Consider the following 16,732-nt stretch of genomic DNA (forward strand, 5'->3'; position numbering starts at 1 on the left):
TGTTGCGTACCGCCATGGGAGGACACATCCATTTTACCTCTGATATTTGGTCAAGCTTGGGAGGAGGCCACTCCTACCTCTCTCTCACGGCACATTGGTGGGAGAAGGAAGGCACTATGGATACATCCCATCGTTGGGCACTCCTCGCATTGGAGGTAGTTGATCGTGATCACAAGGCAGAGACCATCTGCAACTATCTGGAAAACATGATGGGGGAATGGATGCAGTGTAGGCCGGAAGAAATGAGGAGGGGCTTTATGGTGACGGACGCAGGGAAAAATATGATCAAAGCGGTTGAAAGTGCCGGGTTTCAGAATGTGTCCTGCATGGCCCACTTGCTTCACAATACCGTCAAGGAAGGTTTAAAGAGCCAGGAAGAGCAGTCGGGCAGCAACACAAACATCTCCCTGCTGATCGAGCGCTGTAGAAAGATCGCGGGCTACTTCCACCGGAGCATCAAGGCAGCCCGGCAGCTGAGAGACAGGCAGAGCCTTGAAGGCCTCCCGCAGCACAAGCTGCTCCAGGACGTCTCGACTCGGTGGAATTCAACCTTAAAAATGCTCGAACGCATGGTCGAGCAGCAGAAGGCGGTACACGGCATCTCCCTCACTTTGGTTGCGCCTGTTAGCAAGCTTGTTCCAACTAAGCAAGAGTGGGACACCATCTCCCAGCTAGTAGACGTACTAAAGCCATTCAAACATGCCACTGAGACACTTTCGGAATCAAAAGCTCTTCTGAGCCAGGCAGTGCCCATGGTCTTGAGGCTAAGGAGGCACCTAGAAAGGCTTGGGGCCGGTCGAACAATGGACTCCCTGGCTGGACCGCTGACACCGCCGGTCCAGGAGGTGGTGAGGAGGTTGTCCTTTGCTGTACGGAAACGGCTAGAGCCACTTCTTTCCAGCAAGGTCCATATGCTGGCGGCCTTGTGTGATCCACGGCTAAAGTACAACGTCTGCCCAAAAGACTTTACCATGTGGAAGGCCCAACTTGTTGACCTTGTGAGGGAGGTCTTTGCTGCCAGGGTGGAGGAAACGGGCACAGCGGCCCCTCTTCCAGAACTGCCTGTCACCCCAAGCACTAGCGCTAGTGGCGAGACGGAAAGTCCCGCGGAGCCGGTAGGGGGTTGCCGTAGGGATACGGATCTCCAGCCGCGAACAGGAAACGTTTTCTTTGCAGAGACGGTGGCCATACTTGCCTGCTCTGAAGAATCCTCTTTGCTGGCTTCTGCTCAAAAGGTAGACTCGGCCGAATGCTCGGTCAACAGGTACTTTGAGGAGCCTCCTGAGATAATTTCTTGTGATCCATTGTCCTATTGGGCTTCACGCGAACACATGTGGCCGGATCTGTCGCACGTAGCCCGCCAGTTCCTCAGCTGTCCTCCCACCAGCGTCCAGAGCGAAAGGGTCTTCAGCATAGCGGGAGATGTAGTCACGCCCCACCGCAGCTTGCTGGACCCTCAAACAGTTGAGAAACTTGTTTTCCTGAAGGCCAACCTTCCTGTGTTGAATTTCCCAGATTTGGATTTTGAGACCGACTGCTCCTAGAGCAACAGTTCTCCTCCTTTAACCAACTCTGCTTCAGAGTAACTTTGGCCAATTTTTTGGGCGTCCGGGCGGGGGGGTGGCCCCTTTGGACTCTGTCCAACAACTCTCTCCTCTATCCTACAATGCTTTCCTCTCTCTTTTCCCTTCCTTTCTCCTCTTTTTCATCACTCAACGTTGCCCCACTGACGTTTTTGGGTTCATCCATCTCAAGGGGCCGTTTCACGAATCATGTAATCATGGAATCATAGAAAAGTAGAGTTGGAATAGAACTCATGGGCCATCGAGTTCTCCCCCAAGAAAGACGCAGGAAGTATCATTCAAAGCATCCCCGACAGATGGCCATCGAGCCTATGCTTAAAAGCTTCAAAAGAAGGGGCCTCCAACACAGTCCGGGGGAGACAGTTCCACTCCCGAACAACCATCGCGGAGAGAAGTACTATCTTTCATTTGTCCCTGTTGAACTTAATATACTTTTGGCCCATCTCTGTATTCGGAAGTTACAAAACGTTTTCTCTCATGTAATACTGGCTCTGTAGAGGTTGAAGGATATTCTGTGGAAAATTAGACCATAAAAGCCAAGGTAGATAATGCTTCCTCTTTGTGTTCTGTTCGGATTTCATTCAATTCCCTTTTTATTTGGGGGGGGGGGGGGGAAATATTACCATCACGAGCCAGGACTGTTTGGTCTTCTACAGATCCTCGCAGCTCCAGTACAGAAAGAGCACTGTTATATTTGATGTGGATACTTCAGATAATCATTTCAGGTGTAGGAAATGGAATACGCCAGACTCTCACTTTACAGAGGTATACTATCTGAACCTTTGAGGATGTCTTTATCCACTGGAATTACTACACCTCGACTTGGGACAGAACTTCTCTAATTTGTCATCTTTCAGTGTCCCATTGTCTAGAGCGGGTGTGGTTGCCGCAGTGGTCATGGGACGGCCGCCTTTGGGTCCCCTAGCCCTCTGCCCGCTTACGCGGAGGGTGCCTTTATAACTCGGAGGGGGGAATCATCAAAGACAGTGGTACTCCTCCGCCTTTGCCAGCATTTCTCCAAATGGTTGTCTAGTGTCCCTTCTCCTTTATATGCCGTGGTCTACGCTGTGGTCGTTAAACGGCCGCTTTTGGGTCCCCTCCCCCTTTGACCTGGCACGCAGAGGGTGCCGTTCCCCCTTCAGGACGTGTGCCTTGCGGCTGCTTTAGATGTTTGGGCGCAGGTTACGCCGAGTGGGAATTGCCTTTTGCTGGCTTGTTGGGAAAACGATAGAAGAGGTACACGGCCTTCCCCTTGGGTGGTGGGGTGTTGCTGTGGGTTGAGGCTTAAGTCGCAAAAACAAAAAACTTTGTGGGAGGGCCGTGCCGAATTCTCCGGGATGCATGCCGGCCAACTGTGGCCGGCTGGCTCAGGGTGGGGTCTTTGCTGCCCTTTGTTTTTTTCCCTTACTTTTCTTTTCTTTTTGCTGCCTCTCGGACTACGTGACGCCAGACTCTAGAGGTATATGCCCTTCCCCCTTCAGGGCGTGTTCCTTTGCGGCTGCTTGCAATGTGTGGGCGCAGGTTACCCAGAGTGGGAACTGCCTTTTGCTGGCTTGTTGGCAGGACGATAGAAGAGGTACACGGCCTTCCCCTGGGGTGGTGGAGTGTTGCTGTGGGTAGAGGCTTAAGTCGCAAAAACAAAAAACTTTGTGGGAGGGCCGTGCCGAATTCTCCGGGATGCATGCCGGCCAACTGTGGCCGGCTGGCTCAGGGTGGGGTCTTTGTATATGCCCTTCCCCCTTCAGGGCGTGTTCCTTTGCGGCTGCTTGCAATGTGTGGGCGCAGGTTACCCAGAGTGGGAACTGCCTTTTGCTGGCCTTTGGGTAAAACGATAGAAGAGGGTGGAACGATCAAAGACAGTGGTACAGTCTCCCATCACCCTGAGAGGTTGTGATTGACGATGTTGCTGCGGAACGGCCGCCTTTGGTTCCCCTTGCCCACTGTCCGCGCACACGGACGTTGCCGATTGCCCGTCAGGGCGTGTGCCTTTGCGGCTGCTTTCAAGGAGTGGGCGCAAGTTCCGTCTCGTGGAAAATGTTTCTTGCTGGTCTGTTGGTAATAACGAGGGTGGAGTGATCACAGACTGTGGGACAGTGTCCCATTCACCTTAAAAGGAAGTGTACTCAACGATGTGGCGGCAGAACGGCCGCCTTTGGTTCCCCTCGCCCTCTGGCCGCGCACGCGGAATCACTGAAAGAAGTGGGACACCTTGGCCTTTACCACTTCTCAAAATTGTCTTCTTTCACTGTACCATTGCCTTGTGCGGGTGTAGTCGAGAGCATGTGATGATAATCTTACGCAGAGTAAGAAGTAGAGAATCAATCCACTCAGAATCTCTTTTGCTATTAAAAACAATTACTTAATAATGGCTTCATGTTTCCTTTGGAATCAACATTTCTGCTTTGTTTCTACTTTGAATTACTTTCTACTACATTACACACTATATCTTTCATAATTGTACTTCCTCAAGTTTACTTAAACTTTATGTATACCAACTGAAGTCATTTCCCTCTATCCAGGTCATCTGCAGGAGAACTTTAATAACCCCTGAAGAACACACTAGTCTTACCTGCAGTGGAACTGCATGGAAACATGTGCCTAACATCAGAGCCTTTAAACCTTCCTCCTCCAAAAAGCATTATAGGTCTGTGTGGTCGTTTGTAGCCTATTTAAGAATAGCTTGACAGCCCAATAGTATTTCGCACTGTATAGTTTTTTAACTGTCAAACTACCTCCTCTTCAGTCCTCGGACTAGAGCCGTGTTTTTACACCACTGTTTTTTAAGCTGGTAATGCTGTATGCTGACTGTGACTTCAGTTATATCTTATGTCTTATTGACCCAACATGAACACAGAAGAGTCTCACTGATCAAAGCCGAACGGGCCAACCAGTGCTGAAATAAGCAAATTTCTTGGATTGGACTTGTTGAAGAAAAGCATATAACACATCATATCAGGTTATTATTTTCCAAATAAAGCACCATAAATGCATGTTATACAACCAAGGAGACATAAGAAGTCGTTCTATATGCTGAAATGATATGTTGCTATTGCTTACTTTATGAATTTAGCTGCAAAATATCACAATATAATGGAATCATTGACTACAGAAATGGCTAGATTTTTCCAGAGGCTAGACGGTTTGCTGTTATGGAGTGTATCTTTGTGTCATGGGTTGTGGTGTGTGGGCGTGGGGCCGGCCAACGGTGGCCGGCCCCCCGGGTCTGATGGGCTTGGGCCCACATTTTGAAAGCAGACGTGAAGAAAGCATGCCCTTCCCCCTCTGGGTTCAGCGGTGTGGGCGTGGGGCCGGCCAACGGTGGCCGGCCCCCCGGGTCTGAGGGGCTTGGGCCCACATTTTGAAAGCAGACGTGAAGAAAGCATGCCCTTCCCCCTCTGGGTTCAGCAGTGTGGTCGTGGGGCCGGCCAACGGTGGCCGGCCCCCCGGGTCTGAGGGGCTTGGGCCCACATTTTGCAAGCAGACGTGAAGAAAGCATGCCCTTCCCCCTGTGGGTTCAGCGGTGTGGGCGTGGGGCCGGCCAACGGTGGCCGGCCCCCCGGGTCTGAGGGGCTTGGGCCCACATTTTGCAAGCAGACGTGAAGAAAGCCTGCCCTTCCCCGTGGGTTGCGGCGTGTGGGCGTGGGGCCGGCCAACGGTGGCCGGCCCCCCGGGTCTGAGGGGCTTGGGCCCACATTTTGCAAGCAGACGTGAAGAAAGCCTGCCCTTCCCCGTGGGTTGCGGCTTGTGGGCGTGGGGCCGGCCAACGGTGGCCGGCCCCCCGGGTCTGAGGGGCTTGGGCCCACATTTCCTTTTTTTTGTTCTTCTCTCTCTTTCTCTGGGAAGGGTGCCGGCCAACGGTGGCCGGCCTAGTATTTTAAAGTGTGGGCCTTTTTGGCGGTGGCTTTTTCTGTCTTTTCTTTGGTCTTTGCTGCCTCTCGGCCTACGTGGCCGAGTTTCCCCCGATGCACCGCCTCTCTCTTCTCTCTCGGCTGTCGTTCTTTACCCCTTTATGCGAGTTTGCACCGAAGCCTCCTTTGGGGCGGCGGCCCCTCTTTCTTCCTGTCTGGGAATCGTGCCGGCCAACGGTGGCCGGCCTAGTATTTTATAGTGTGGGCCTTTTTGGCGGTGGCTTTTTCTGTCTTTTCTTTGGTCTTTGCTGCCTCTCGGCCTACGTGGCCGAGTTTCCCCGATGTACCGCCTCTCTCTTCTCTCGCCGGCTGTCGTTCTTTAGCCCTTTATGCTATTTTGCACAGAAGCCTCCTTTGGGGCGGTGTCCTCTGGTTTTTTTTCTCTCTCTCTCTCTCAGGGATGCGTGCCGGCAAACAGTGGCCGGCCCGGCTTAATGTATGGGCCTTGTCGCCTGTGGCTTTTTTCTTTCTTTTCTTTTCTTTCCTTTTCTTTTTGCTGCCTCTCGGCCTACGTGGCCGAGTTTCCCCCGATGCACCGCCTCTCTCTTCTCTCTCGGCTGTCGTTCTTTACCCCTTTATGCGAGTTTGCACCGAAGCCTCCTTTGGGGCGGCGGCCCCTCTTTCTTCCTGTCTGGGAATCGTGCCGGCCAACGGTGGCCGGCCTAGTATTTTATAGTGTGGGCATTTTTGGCGGTGGCTTTTTCTGTCTTTTCTTTGGTCTTTGCTGCCTCTCGGCCTACGTGGCCGAGTTTCCCCGATGTACCGCCTCTCTCTTCTCTCACCGGCTGTCGTTCTTTAGCCCTTTATGCTATTTTGCACAGAAGCCTCCTTTGGGGCGGTGTCCTCTGGTTTTTTTTCTCTCTCTCTCTCTCTCTCAGGGATGCGTGCCGGCAAACAGTGTCCGGCCCGGCTTAATGTATGGGCCTTGTTGCCTGTGGCTTTTTTCTTTCTTTTCTTTTCTTTTCTTTTCTTTTTGCTGCCTCTCGGCCTACGTGGTCGGGTTTCCCACGATGCACCGCCTCTCTCTTCTCTCGCCGGCTGTCGTTCTTTACCCCTTTATGCGATTTTGCACAGAAGCCTCCTTTGGGGCGGCGGCCCCTCTTTCTTCCTCACAGGGAAGCGTGCCGGCCAACGGTGGCACGCCTAGTATTTCAACGTGTGGGCCTTGTCGGCCTACGTGGTCGACGTGTTTCCCGCGATGCACCGCCTCTGTCTTCTCTCGCGGCTGTCGTTCTTTACCCCTTGGTGCAATCTTGCACAGAACCCTTCTTTGGGGCGGCGGCCTCTATTTCTTCCAGTCAGGGAAGCTTGCCGGCCAACGATGGCCGGCCTAGTATTTCAGTGTGTGGGCCTTGCCGGATGTGGCTTATTCTTTCTTTTCTTTTATTTTCATGAAATCAGCGGTGGAGGATGGGCGGGTTGTGTTTCCACAGAACACCACTCAAAGAAACAGTTAGCGGTATCCTATACTGTTCTAAATTGCTCGACAACAAAATGATAGAATCATAGAAACATGGCACCAAACATCATATAATCATAAAGCTAGAAGAGACCATCCAGTCCAACGCCATTCTGCCATGCAAAAACAATATACAGTAGAGTCTCACTTATCCAACACTCGCTTATCCAATGTTCTGGATTATCCAACTTATTTTTGTAGTCAATGTTTTCAATATATTGTGATATTTTGTTGCTAAATTCGTAATTACTACGTAATATTACTGCGTATTGAACTACCTTTTCTGTCTAATTTGCTGTTAAACAAGATTTTTTGGGGCTTAATTTGTAAAATAACCTAATTTGCTGTTCAAAAGGCTTTTCCTTAATGTCTCCTTATCATCCAACATATTTGCTTATCCAACGTTCTGCTGGCCCGTTAATGTTGGATAAGCGAGACTCTACTGTATCCAGAAATATCTGATGCTGTAACCGATATATCATTTACCGTCCCGGAATACTAGCCAGATGGCCCATGAATGGTCACAAAAGTCATAGAAATATGGTCACAGAAGTCATTGAATAATAGAAACATGGTCCCTAAAGTCATAGACTCAAAGAACCAAGTAACAGAATCATCCCAAAAGTCCTAGAATCCTAAAATGATAGAATCATAGAGTCATGGCGCCAAACATCATAGAATCATAAAGGTAGAAGAGACCATCCAGTCCAATGCTATTCTGCCATGCAAAAGCAATATAACACTCTTGCAGGCTTCATCATTACTGGATCCGTCCTTCAGGACTTTGGCAAACGTTGGATGTGCAATGTTGCTATTTCATCCAAGGCAGAAATTCAACTCATTCTTGGATGGACAAACAGAACCACAACTGCTAACGTTCCCTTAAGGCAGTGTTTCTCAACCTGTGGATCTCCAGGTGTTTTTACCTACAAGTCCCAGAAATCCCAGCCATTTTACCAGCTGTTAGGATTTCTGGGAGTTGAAGGCCAAAACATCTGGGGACCCACAAGTCGAGAACCACTGCCTCAAGGGAGAAACTGTGGCATTACCTCCGAAGTGAAAAAATTGGAAAAACCAAACTCTTCCTTGAAAAGCTGTGATTGTCTAGACATGTGGGGGTTAAATCTAGGGCAAAGGAGGGTAAAAATAGATGGGAGGGTCCAATGTGAAAGGTTTGGAACCCCTCCCCTTATATATAAAACAAAGACTCCGCCTCCAATATGTGGCATTCAGTGTGTGTCCACACCAGGGTAGAATTGGCACCATGCTCTCCAGATCAGCCATGCACGTGCCACATTATGCCCCTTCCATGTTCAGGGAGTTTGACAGATGGAAGGGCTATCTGAGCCTTGCGAAAGTGGTTACGGAGATCATCGCGGAACGCAAGAAGGTCCCATTTCCATCTCAGAGTTGGGACACAATGGAGTACGACATGCAGCTAGTCCTCAACGAGGACAACTTTGAAACAGCATCACAATGGGTTAATGGAAGCAGTTCCAGCAGCAAGAGCTCCAAAGGTAGTGCCAATGGCCAGGCTTCCCAAAACAAGGAGATTTGCAATTTCTGCAAACACAACGGGGAATCCAAGCAGGTCTATTCGTCCCACCGGCTGAAGGGGATGGACGGCACCGTGGAGTGCCCCATCTTGCACAAATACACCTGTCCGCTCTGCGGTGCCACGGGCGAAAAGGCCCATACTTTAAAATACTGCCCACTGAGCCAAGGGAAGAGGTCGCTGTATCGCAAGTGCGGACGTAACTCGGCTGGACGCAAGGTGAGGAGATAAGAAGATCAGGAGAAGACCGAAGCATTTATTCTTAGTTTTAGTTTGAGTTTGTAAAAGAACAACATTTGATTTCGAGCATCATTAACACTCTTTACATTTCCTCCCACTTTGTTTCAGGTTTGGAGAATGGAAGCCCAATTCTCTTAGACTACATTTGTGAGTCCAGAAATGTTTTTTTATGTATATTGTTGCCTTCTTTCACATTTGTTGTACCTAGGTTAATTATATTGTGTTTCTTTTAGATGTGTCAGTTGCCTAGTGTGATGACTCATGGGCCCTGCAGTCCTATTCCTGACAGTATTGTGGCAGATGAGGAGGAAAATATGGAGTTTTCCCCAGATTTCCGGTCGGAGTCAGAGCCTTGGCAGCTGCCTGAAGTTCTAGTCCAAGAACCAATTAAACCTGACCTTGGTGGGAACTCTCCCCCTTATGGGAGAAAACAGGCTTACACGACTGATAGAGGATCGAGAGAAAAATTTAGAAGTAGTGCTCGCCTTGCTGCCAAATATGCCACTGATTAGAAGTATTTCCCCTGAGAAAATACGGGGAGTCTTGCACCTGCAAGCTGGTTTCCTTCGCTCCCTGTTCTCTAGGGAAAGTGATTGTTGTTTGGGGAAACGAGACCCAATATAGGGAAATTGCGCGAAGGATTCCTTGCGGAGTCAATTCGTCAGCTCCTGGAGAGAGGTCATGTGTGTGTGGACTTCGAATCCTGTTCCTTGCCTCCTGAATCTAGTTCCAAGCCTTGTCCTCGTCTCACGGATTTACCACAGATCTTGTTCCATGCTTCAAGTTGCTTTGCCTTTAGCCACAGCTCCAGCCACGTTCCAAGTAACTTTCAGCCTTGTGTCAAGCTTCATTGGATTCAAGACTTTTTCTGTTTTCCCAACGCTTTGCTTGGCAAAGCGTGTGTTGCGGTTATTGGATTATAATCTTTGGACTCTAATATTTCATATTGGACAATAATCTGCTGGACTATATTTGGCCTCATTTGAAAGGTCTGCTTCTGAACTTTATTCTACACTTGTTTTTATTGACTTTATATATTCCTTTAATAAAGATATTAGATAGAATCTGGCCTCAGTGTATGGTTATTGGTGCCCAGCAGCCTAGATCCTGACACCTTGTATCATGCTTTTTTATACATATAATCATGTTTTTTACATATGTAATATCACGTTCCTTTGACATCTGTAATTGCCTTATATCATATTTTATATTGTGTTTTATATATGCAGTTACTTTACATGTTTCTTTTATGTATGGATGTATAATTTTTACATGTTTAATTATATTATTTGCAACTATAATTGCCTAATATCATGCTTCTTTTATATATGCAATGACATCATGTTTATTTAACGTATAAAAGTGCCTTATATCATGTCCGGGTTATCATGTGTGTCTCCAGAGGGATGCAGCCCTATCCTTTGCAGGGAAAATATAGAAATATCTTCTAAATGGCTACTGTCTAGAATTTTGTTTTGTAAACAAAGGAAAAGTTTATATGCTATTGGAAAGAAAGATACTATTTTATGTTTAAATTTTGGAAAGGAATAGAATTGGTTATTATTACTGTGGTCTAACCTTCAATTGTTTGCAAGTTGTTCTAAAGTTTGGATCGTAGAGTTTAATAAACAGAGTTTATGGTTTTGGCATCAAAACTGTTCATGTTGTGCTTAAATGGGATTGAATTTTCTTTAATTTGTGGCCCATAATAGGCTGGTTATAAGCCTGATCTGGAAGGCAGCCAAGGCAAAGACCATTGAGCTGCTGAACTTGCAGACTGAAAGGTCCCAGGTTCAAATCCCGGGAGCAGAGTGAGCGCCCGCTGTTAGCTCCAGCTTCTGCCAACCTAGCAGCTTGAAAACATGCCAATGTGAGTAGATGAATAGGTACCGCTGTGGCGGGAAGGTAATGGCACTCCATGTAGTCATGCCGACCACATGACCTTGGAGGTGTCTATGGACAACACTGGCTCTTGGGCTTAGAAATGGAGGTGAGCACAACCCCCAGAGTCAGACATGACTGAACTTAACGTCAAGGGATACCTTTACACACACACATATGCAGGGACTACACCAATTTAACAAAGTTTCAGCCACAAAAACAAAGTTTCTAAAGTAGAGCAATGACTTTCACAGTAAAGACAACCCAATTTAACAGGAAATAAGACTTTCAAACCAGGAACAGATTTCTGCAATTATTAAAAAATGGTTTATTATAAAAGCTATGAAAATTTGCCAAAAATCAGAGGATAAGGGAAACGTTCCACATTTTGGTGAGCTATCAGTGTTAAATGTGTTCTACCACTGTACCAAGTTTGAAGAAGATCACTCAAAAAATGAGGGCGGGAGAGCCCCCTAAGTCCCCCCCCCTTCGGGCTGTTTTTGGGCCACCGCGCATGCGCGTCCGCCATTAACGAATTAATTTCGAAAATAACGAATTTTCGTTAATTTCGAAAAATTTTGGGGGCCAAATTCGTTATTAGCAACAAAAACGAAAAACTGCCCCCTCTAGTTTTGAAACGAGTTTAGAATCAAATTTTTCATGGATCGATCAAGCCTAGTAGCTATTAACATGTTTGTGTTCTAGTTATATACTAAATGGAAGTATTGATTCCAGTTAAATTAACTGTGTATTTCTCTTGAAATAAACATATTGCTCATGCTCATAAATTATGTTAGATAGATTTCTGTCTTTATGAAGGTCCAGATGCCCAAATATGGGATTTTTTGGGCATTTTGTCTAGACTAAGGAAAAGTTTTCCAATTTTCAAATAGGGATATTCCTTATTAAGGACACCCGGCATTCTTAACTGATACTGATACATTATGCTGCAAACTTATACTGATACATTATGCTGCAAAAATGGCAAAGCTATAGAACTTTCAATTGAAAATTATTGTGCGGGACACAAGAGCTAGTATGGTGTACGACTTTTGGAGACCAGGTTCTAATCCCTGTTCAGCTATGAAAGCTGATTGGCTTACCTTGGGCATGTCACATTCTCTCAGTCTCAGAGGAAGACAATGGCAAACCCCCTCTGACCAAATGTTGCTTAGAAAACATTTGTGATAGGGCTGCCATAAATTGGATATGGCTTGAAGACACACAACAAATAGAGAAAAGCAGCCGAGCCAAATGAAATGTTGAAGCTACTGCAGTTTTCTGCAGTTATAGAAGATCACACATAACACTTGCAATAATGCTCTGCCAGTACAGTTTTTTTGCAGCTATCCTTTTCATCTCCCATGGAAGATACCTTTCTAGCACCAGAATATACCCTTAGAGTCGAGGAAGCTTGGGAATCATGGGTGTCAAGGGGGAGTATGGTTTCATTTCTAGAATTGGAAGAAAGGAGTAGCTGTTTCCTCACCTTCAACCAAATGCTGCCCAGGAAAACCAAATGGCTGTGGCATGTATTACAATGCTTGAAAACCACCTTCTGCAGAGGATGCATTGCATAAGGAGATATTGAATACCTCCTCCCACAGTATTTTAAAAATGGGAATACTCTAGATCAGGACTTCTTGAACTATGGATTCCGACCCCTTAGCTCAATGTTGGTGTCCTGAACATTTTTTGAACATCACCTTGTGGCTCCATTAGGCATGGAAGATAGGCAGAAAATTGCCTTGGGTTCACTCTGAGAGAGAGAAGCAAAACAAGTCCCTTTCCTAAACTTAAGGTGTGCTGTATCCTTGGACAGCTAGGTAATTTTTGCAATTGAGGCAGACTCTTCTCCCTATTCCAGATAGAATAAACCCAATAATAATAATAAAATAACGTGTTGTCTTTTCAATAAAATATATTGCTTGAAGTGACAGTGCTGCCTAATGGCAGGAGCAGCGCTGAAGATTAGAGCAAAAAAATCAAGCAATGCTGACTGTTTCCTTCTATGAACTGGAACAATTCTCTCATGCTATTCCCATGAATAAATTGCTCATGTGAGAAGATATTTGTGAAATCAGTGGCTGATTTGATAGTTGGAACCCACTCAGATGTTAAAGAGCCAATTCTTTTATAGAATAAAGAGTTCAGAATACCATTGAGAACTATAAATTTTGCAATCTGCAGCAAGGAGAAACGAAAAAATAAAAACCAAAGTGTGTTGATGAGCAGGGGAAAACAAAAAGAGACTTTCTCTGCTATTCCCATCAGGTCACTTGAGTACTGATATACAAGGGGCATTTTGGAATAAAGACATTTCTTTTGACAGCACACAAGAATGAAACAAAAAATGGCCTAAGGCTGCGATGCCAGAATCTAAACAGAGAGCTGGGACTTGGCAAAGATACTAGCATAATACACCAGAGAAATAGAGCTAGAATAATTTGCAGTGTGGGTGATGAAAAGATGAAAGGGGAAGGTATAACAAACCCTGGGAACTAAAAAAAGGCTACATGGGCTGCAAAACATGTGCAATAAATATAGCGAGTGAACCAAAGGAGGCCAACTACCAGTACCACTGAGAAGCATTTGTATAGCCATACATTAACATTCTCCTTTAACAAAATATTCAGAATATTTTTCATTTGATAGGTAAGCAAGATCCTTTGCAGAATCCTAAGGCACATGTTAGAGTTCAGTGGGAAAGTCACATTTTTAGGATGCTTCCACGCTGGTTGGGAGCAGGGCCTCCACTGGAAGTTGAGAGACGTCATGTGATGGGTTGCGTGCCCATCTGTCCCTCAACTAGCTGACTGGTAAGCATCCTAGGATGTTTAAATTAATAAGTGTGATGAGGTCCATAGATGGCAAGGGTGAGTCTTGATTAGAAAGAGCCACTAAGTTACAGTGATATATGCAAAGAGTAATGGCACAATTTAATTTTGGAAAAGTTAGTATATGCCACCTGGAATCCCCTAGTCAGTATGGCCAAGGTCTGTGACATTATCAAAAGTCCAAAATACTGGTTTCTCAGTTTCCTGTCAAATGCATGAAATATACCGTATATACTCGAGTATAAGCCATCCCGAATATAAGCTGAGGCACCTAATTTTACTACAAAAAAACTGGGAAAACATTGACTCCAGTATAAGCCGAGAGTGGTAAATTTCAGAAATAAAAATAGATACAGTAGAGTCTCACTTATCCAAGCTAAACGGGCCGGCAGAAGCTTGGTTAAGCGAATATCTTGGCTAATAAGGAGGGATTAAGGAAAAGCCTATTAAACATCAAATTAGGTTATGATTTTACAAATTATTCACCAAAACATCATATTATACAACAAATTTGACAGAAAAAGTAGTTCAATATGCAGTAGTGTTATGTTGTAATTACTGTATTTATGAATTTAGCACCAAAATATCATGATAGATTGAAAACATTGACTACAATAATGGCTTGGATAATCCAGAAGCTTGGATAAGCGAGGCTTGGATAAGTGAAACGTCCCCTCGGGGAGAAGGGCGGGGTAGAAATACTGGAAATAAAATAAATAAATACTGTACCAATAAAATTACATTAATTGAGACATTAGTAGGTTAAATGTTTTTGAATATTTACATAAAGCTCAAATTTAAGATAAGACTGTCCAACTCTGATCAAATCATTATTCTCATCTTCTTCAATGTAAATGTGCTTATGTATCCTTTTAATAATAATAGAGTAAAATAATACATGTAATAATAATAATAAATACAAGAAAATAATACAAGTAATAATAGAGTAAAATAATAAATGCAATTATAATAATATAATAATAATAAGATCAGAGTGAAATAATAAATGTATTAATAATAAAAATAAAGTAAAATAAATGTAATAGTAGCAACAATAATAGAAAAAATAATAATAAATGTAATAATACCAATAATAATAGAGAAAAATAATAAATGTACCATATATTCTCGAGTATAAGCTTACCCAAATATAAGCCAACCAGGACCCTCACCCGAGTATAAGCCGAGGGGGGCTTTTTCAGTCTTAAAAAAAGGGCTGAAAAACTAGGTTTATACTTGAGTATGTACAGTAATTCCATTTTCTGGCCCCTGGCACCAATAGAAGGACATGATTTTGGAAGGCAATTTGTTTAAGTGAGACCTGAACAACATACGGTCTGCTGGCCACTTCCGGCTTTGCAAAGGATTCTCTGCTTAAGATACTTTTGCTTGTCCTTTTCCATTCATAATTGTTGTCCTCATGTTGCCTGACCACACTCTTATGCTGCTTAGCCATCCATGTCCAGTTTTTCATCTGTGAAATGTTGGAGGGTATGTGATATATAAATATTTTAACACAGGCAGGCAGACCAACAGACACTGCTTCCTGTGTGCTGTAATTTTAATTCAGGTAGGGGACCACTATAGCGGCTATTTAACAAAACATATGCAGTTTCTGGGGCTCATGTAAAGGTTGTACATTCATGGTTATTTAATTCAGTATGATCGTATTTTTGATGCCCAGAGAAGGGAGCAGCAATTGTGTTTCAAGACCCTACACAAAATAACCCTCGAAAGGAGTTTTGTGCCTTGACATGGGGTGCAGGGAGCCATGTGTTGCTCTTCTCAGCCAGAAAAATTTATCATGATCTCTCTGCTCCTAGCAGCCACATTATTTTTGACTTATATGGTTTGTTGCTAGTAAAGAATGTCAGAATGTTATTTCTTAGTACGGAGGTCTTTGCTACAAGATGATGTTGCTGATGACTTCAGATGTTCCAAAATTGAGCCGTCACTTTTACAACAGATTCCAGTTAGAATATGTGCATGTGTGTGCATTTGCATGTACATATAGCATTTATTTTGCAGTGCCATAGTGCTTTGTGCTCTAATTCTAGTGCATCTTCTTAAATTTCATTCACATCTACTACTTGGTGTGATTGATGTACTCCTTGAGCAGAAGGAAAGAGCAATTGAGTGGTAAACATTTATGGAATTAGTCCTCCCAATATGCTTTCTATATTCAGTATTGGTCTCTTTCAATGCTAGTTCACCATGTGGTTGACATTATATGAAGGTGTGGGAGAGTGAAATCTGGGCTTTGCCTGTCCCCCATTTACTTACTGCATTACCTCTGTCATTAGACAGAGTGGGGTTGCAAACTCTTAGGTGCTATGAAAAGACACCAAACTGCTAATATTTAAAAGTTTTTATTATAATGCCTATATTGTAAAGCTAGAGATGGAGAGAGATATCAGCGGATGTCCTGTCTCATTTGCCAAAATGATTGGCTACTATGCATCTTGACTTAAATTGATGGGGAGGTGCAATTTACTATTCTGTCTCATATGTTGGATTGACTTTATTATCTCTGCTCCCCATTACCTTAAATGTGGTGGGAGTATGTCTTTCCTGGGGACATCTTCTGTTTCTGTAAACCTTGATTGTGTAGCTCTCCATGGCAGAGTCTGTATTCAGCATAATCTATCCAGCTGGAGCATAATATTGGAATGGTATTGGCAAAAATGGATAATGGAGATGGGACCAATACCATGAGTCCAGCACCTTCCTCTCCTCCTCTTCATATGATCTTATGCATTTGGAGACTGGGCTGATGGGGCTTGTGGAATCCTTTCATATAGAAACTGGTTCAACGCTGAATCAAGTATGAATGGAGCCAACATACCGACGTTAGGTCCCTGCAGATTACAAGAGTTTTGTTTGCTTTGATCTCTGAAATATTGAAGACAGATAATTGTTTCCGTGGAAACAATGTCTAGTCTTTGTGAGATGAACATGAGATGCTTTCTTACACCAGAGAAGTTTTTCTAGGTCTTAATTAGAGATTTTCCCCATTATTTGTTACCCAATTTCTTTAAAATGGCAATGCCAAGGACTGAAGCTTCAACCTAAATGCACGCAGACAGTAATTAATTCTCTTCCCATCATTTCTTTTGTCTTACTTTTGGTCAAACATGAAATTTTTCTCAGACATCACTTGCAAAACCTGCTTACAAAAAGCATGAGTATATATACCATAAAGAATAACATTACATTAAAACTACTTTCACCACAACTGGGAAAAATATTAATATTATTATTTTATTTAC

This window comes from Anolis carolinensis, chromosome 4 (assembly GCF_035594765.1).
Source record: "Anolis carolinensis isolate JA03-04 chromosome 4, rAnoCar3.1.pri, whole genome shotgun sequence".
Classification (NCBI taxonomy): Eukaryota; Metazoa; Chordata; class Lepidosauria; order Squamata; family Dactyloidae; genus Anolis; species Anolis carolinensis.